The following is a 5576-nucleotide window of genomic DNA, read 5'->3' as shown; positions in this document are numbered from 1 at the left end:
AGTCGCCACCTCTGCGGGTCCTCCTCGGCCTCCGTCCGTCGGGCCGCCGGCCCGGAGCCCGGGAGAGGGCCTCGGCTCCAAGCGCGCGCCCTCCCGCTCCTGCCCCTCCTCCTCCCCCTCTGCCCTTCCCCCTCCCGCGCCGCAGGGACCCGGATGCCCGGATGAGAAGGGCGGCGGCACCGGCGCGAGCCCTTTGTCAGCCGCTGCCACAGCCTAAGCTGGGGAGCTGGAAGCCGACGTGGAGAGCGCGGCCACGACCTCTCTTTTCCTTGAGGCAGATGGCCAAGGGCCTTTTCTCAGTCTCAGCCGCGGCCGCCCTCCCAGTAATCCTAGTCCTTCCGCTATCTCCCCCCGGTAGCCCCTGGGTCTCCTCTGCCACTGCCTCTACCGCCCGCTTCCTGTTTATCCGCACTGCGCCTGCGCCGGAGACCGGCTCAGACCGGTCCCCTCAGCCCGACTCCCCTGCCTTCTTCTGGGCTAGCCTATTGAGCTGCTTTCGGGAGGGGAAAGCAGAACTGGGCGGAGCCGAAGAGCGGAAGGTAGTGAAGGCGATGGAATGTACCATGTGCGCGCTTCACCCTCGAGACCGAGTCTGTCGCCCCGGAACGAACCATTACTCCACCTCAAGGAGGGGATTATGGGAGGAGGCTACAGCCGGTAGGGGCAACTGGGAGCAAGGGGGGTAGAGGGTGAAAAGGAGCGGTGTTTACTCTCTCAGTGCGCAGGCGCGGAAACGAACCCTCTAGTTCTTAAAGAAACAGCGGGGCCTGACCTACTTTCTATTGAGAGTCTTCTAATAGGTTGCCTCGTTGCACCATCATGATCCAGGGTCGGTTCTTTTTTTTTTTTTTTTTTTTTTTACAGATTTATTTATTGATGCATACAAGAGCTGGGGTACAGGCCAGAGGTGGGGTGGTGAGAGGATTCACCAGAGACAGAGTGGGGAATAGAACAGGCAGACGGACCGAAGTGCACTGCTGAGGGGAGCAGCGGGCGAGACAGGAGAGGTCTGCTGCGCCATGTGGGTTGCTCCCTGGCCGGCCAGGGATCGAGCTCGTGCTGCAGAGGCTGCGGATTGCTTCATATTGTCGTGCTTAACCCCCTGCGCCACCAGGGAGGCCCCAGGCTCGGTTCTATGAAGACAACACTCCAACGAGCTCAGCTTACCCCTCTGCCTTGAATCATTTCCCCCTACTTCCAGCTTAGCTAACCCTTTTAAATTAAATTTCAGTCATTCGTTCGTTCCTTCATTCTACAGACACCTATTGAGCTTGCCTCGCGCTGGACTCTTGGGCCACTGTGAGCTCACAGTAATTGCCGTGAAGGTACACACACAATCCCCATGCTGTGTACCCAAGTGTGGCGGAAGCTCAGAGGAGGAACTAACTAACAATTCTTCTTTGGGGACCGACTATGGCCATAGCTTCACTTTTGAAATGAATCTTAAAGGATGAATAGGGGTTAGTCTGAGTAGTGGAAAGAAGAGAGCACTCCCGGCAAATGGAAGCTAGAGAGGGATGAAAAGGCCTGCTTATTTGGAAATGGGGAACACAAGGGAGCAGTGAGATCCCCTGGCCTCAGCATAAACATAATTTTCTTGGGGGAATCTTCCCTAAGAGTTGGATGGGCTTGGCTCCTCTTGGTATGTTTTCAGAACTCCCTTTAGTTCTATCATAATGAATTTTAGTTATGTTTATTGCAAGATCTATCTCAACTCCTCAGGTATAAATGTGAAGTGAAAATCTGTCTCATTCTAATTAAGACAGAATTAATTATATTTGACTCCTCCAGCAGTAGCCCAACCTTAACTCCCAGGACTCATAAGTTCCTCTTCTTTTTAGTTGTGGAGTGTCGAGATCGGGATTTGGGGCAAGCTTTTCTGAGGGGACCTTCTTTGATAACACATGGGAGCCATAGCAGCTTTACTAGATATTGTGGTCCCTTTGGGAAATTGGGGGACTGGCATTCCAGCTGACTGCAGTTCTTAATCTCATGATACTTTACTCTTTGCCTCACACCTCACAAGGGGCATCTGCTAGGGAGTCAGAAGTCACAGTTTCATCTGCTCTCCACAGTCCAGACTCTGGGGTCTGTGGCCCAGTCAAAATCCACCTTCCACATTGTACCTTACAAACTTGAAAGGCAGTTCTTGACACACAATTGCCTTACCCTCTCTCTCCATACCAGACCTCCAAACCTCAGCATCTACAAAACAGGAACCAGAGTTTAGTAAGAGTATGATTAATATTTGCAAAATGAATGAAATAGGGCCTTGCCTACACAGGGCAAGGAATATTCTAGTTGCAGAATCATAACAAATTCAATATATGAAAAGAAACTGAAAGGAGGAAATAGAGGGATGTGGTAAACAATAACCACAGCAAGGAAGAGCTACTTTACAGATGGAGAATAAGTAGTAATCCAGGTGCGCGACATAGTAGATAGTGTCTTAGGCTAGGTAACGATGGAGAAAGAGATGGATGGTGTGCCTTTGGTGGTAGAACTGGTGACTGACTTAAGGAGGATTGAGGAAGATTAAGGAAGAAGAAAAAATGAAGTCTCCTAAGTTTTGTCTGAGTAACTAGGTAGATGGTGTCACTTCCTGAGATGAAGCACATTGGGAGTGTGTGACTTGAAGCTCCATTTGAACATGTGAAGTTTGACCATACAGGTCCACGTGAATATGTTAAACAGGCAATTGGATATATGGATTTTGAAGCTCAGAGAAGAATTCCCGGCATACAAACCTAGGAGTCCTTTGCATGTAAATGGTACTTAAGACCATGGAACTGAACATTATCTGAGCTGTGGTGCTCCTTTAGAATTCCAGGTGAGGGCCTCCCCTGGTGGCACAGCGGTTGAGTGCTGCGTTGCAAAGCTGCCCACAGCCTCTGCAGCACAGGTTCGATCCCCGGCCGCAGGCGAGGGTCCCACATGGCGCACAGACCTCTCCTGCCGCCTGCGGCTCCCCTCAGTAGTGTATTTCGTCAGTCTGCCTGTTCTGTTTCCTGCTCTGTCTCTGGTGAATCCTCTCACTCTCCCGCACTTCTGACTGTACCCAGTGCTTATATAAATAAATAAATAAATAAATAAATAAATAAATAAATAAATAAATAAATAAATAAATCTTAAAAAAAAAATAGAATTCCAGGTGAGAAGGATGCAAGGAAGAGCTGAGGAGGGGTAGCCAGAAAGGCAGAAAAAAAAAAAATCATGAAATTTTGAAAGGTAAGAAAGGTGTGTTTAATACAACTAGTGGCCAAAAAATGCACAGAATGCCAGTTTGTTGTTTTTTATGGAGTATGTCATCTCACTAGCAATTCTCAGTTCCAGATTTCAACTCCCCTCAAACTTGAATTTACCCTAACAAAAAAGACTGGATCCATACCTAACCCAATTTTATACATACATTCACTATGCTCATTCATGTAATCAATCTACAATGATTGTGTGCCAGTTTCAAGGATAGGATAGTGATGGGGAAAAAACCTAGCCCTGGCACTCCAGTGCTTAGCTCACAGTGTATCAAAGTGGTTTGACAATCACGCAAATAAATACAGGCTTAAAAACTAAGAAGTGTTATAAAGAAAAAGTATCGAGTACCATGAGAGCAGTGGAGTGTAACCTTGTTTAGATTCTGCAGACAGGGCCTCCCTGGTGGTGCAAGGGGTTAATATGCAACCTATAAAGCTATTCACAACCACTGCAGCACCAGTTCCATCCCTCCAGGGAGCTACCCACATGGCGCAACAACAGACCTCTCTGTCAAGAGAGTACACTCAGCAGTGTACTTCAGTAGATCTGCCTGTTCTGGTCCCTACTGTCTCTGGTAAATCCTCTCACCACCCACACCTCTAGCCTATACCCCAGTTCTTGCATGCATAAATAAATCTTTAAAAAAATAGATTAGGGCCTCCCCGGTGGCGCAGCAGTTGAGCGCTGGGTTGCGAAGCTGCCCGCAGCCTCTGCAGTGCCGGTTCGATCCCCGGCTGCTCCCCGGCCACCAGAGGAGGGTCCCACATGGTGCACAGACCTCTCCTGCCGCCCGCTGCTCCCCTCAGCAGTGTACTTCAGTCCTTCTGTCTGTTCTGCTCCCCGCTCTGGCTCTGATGAATTCTCTCACCCTCCCGCGCTTCTGACTGTACCCAGTGCTTGTATGAATAAAAAAAATAAAAAATAAAAAATAAAATAAAAAAATAGATTATGCACAATATACACAGCATTTACCCTTCATGTACAACTCTTTACTGTGCCCCAAGATCACATTAGACATCCTATAAACTCACTGCTGACACTGAGCAAGTCCTTGCCCCTCTTTGGACTTTTTTCCTTTTCTGTACAATAGAAGGCTGATAGACTAGATCACAGGTTCTTAACTTAGGACCTATGCATGCACTTCAGGAACAAAAAAATATATGGAAAAGTGTGCATTCTTTTCTTTCTGGATAGTAGACCCACAACAACTTTTTTTTTTTTTTTTTTTTTTTTTTGGCATAGAAGATTTGTAGGTCAGAGGTGAGACAGGAGAGGTCTGCTGCACCATATGTGGGTTAGCTCCCTGGCTGGGGATCGAACTCAGGCCACAGTGGTGATACCATGATAGCACTTGAGACAATCCCTATGCTACCAGAGATACGCTACACTGCTTTTTTTTTTTGGGGGGGGTATTTATTTTTAAAAGATTTATTCTATTCATTTATGCATATAAGAACTGGGGTGTAGGCCAAAGGTGTGGTGGTGAGAGGACTCACCAGAGACAGAGTGGGGAGCAGAACAGGTGGATCTATTGAAATACACTGCTGAGAGGAGCAGCTGGTGAAACAGGAGAGGTCTGCTGCACCATGTGGGTCAGCTCCCTGGCCAGGGATGAACTCAGGCCACAGTGGTTAGTGATAACCAGATAGCACTGAGACCTAACCCCTGCACCACCAGGGAGACCCAAGATTTATTTTTGCCTAGAAGAACGAGGGTGTAGGCCAGAGTTGTGGGGGGGTGCTTTGAGGGTTCACCAAGACAGAGTGGGGAGCAGAAATATACTGCTAAGGGGAGCAGTGGGCAAAACAGGAGAGGTCTGCTGTACCCTTCATGGGTTAGCTCCCTGACCCTGGCCGGGGACTGAACTCCAGCCATCAGAGTGATAGCGCTGAGACTTAACCCCTAGTCCACCAAGGATGTCCCAACTTTCATCAGCTCCTTCAGGGCATTATGACCCAAAGAAACCTAAGGAATAGATGGTTGGCTGATGATGTGAGCAGGGAACACAGCTGATAAACTGATGAACTCTGGAAGTTACTTTTTGTTTCTTGGACAGTATCTCCCTCCCTTGACCTTTTCAATGTGTAAGATAATGAAAAAGAAAGCCTGGCCCTTCATCACATAATGGAGCCTGAAGTAAAGGAGGAACAGAACAAAGAAAGGTTCTGTAACCTTTTGGTTTACCTGTTCCATGGGGACCTACCTTGGATCCTTTCCATCTAACTCCCATCATTCCTGGCTGGAGTATGGACATACTTGAGGCAAAGTTGCAATATTTACACAAAGGAACTTTCATTAGAAATTAAAGGAAACTATCCCCC

The sequence above is a fragment of the Talpa europaea genome (assembly GCF_964194135.1).
Source record: "Talpa europaea genome assembly, chromosome: 10".
Lineage (NCBI taxonomy): Eukaryota > Metazoa > Chordata > Mammalia > Eulipotyphla > Talpidae > Talpa > Talpa europaea.
The sequence above is the reverse complement of the archived record's forward strand: the minus strand, read 5'-3'. Positions refer to the sequence as shown.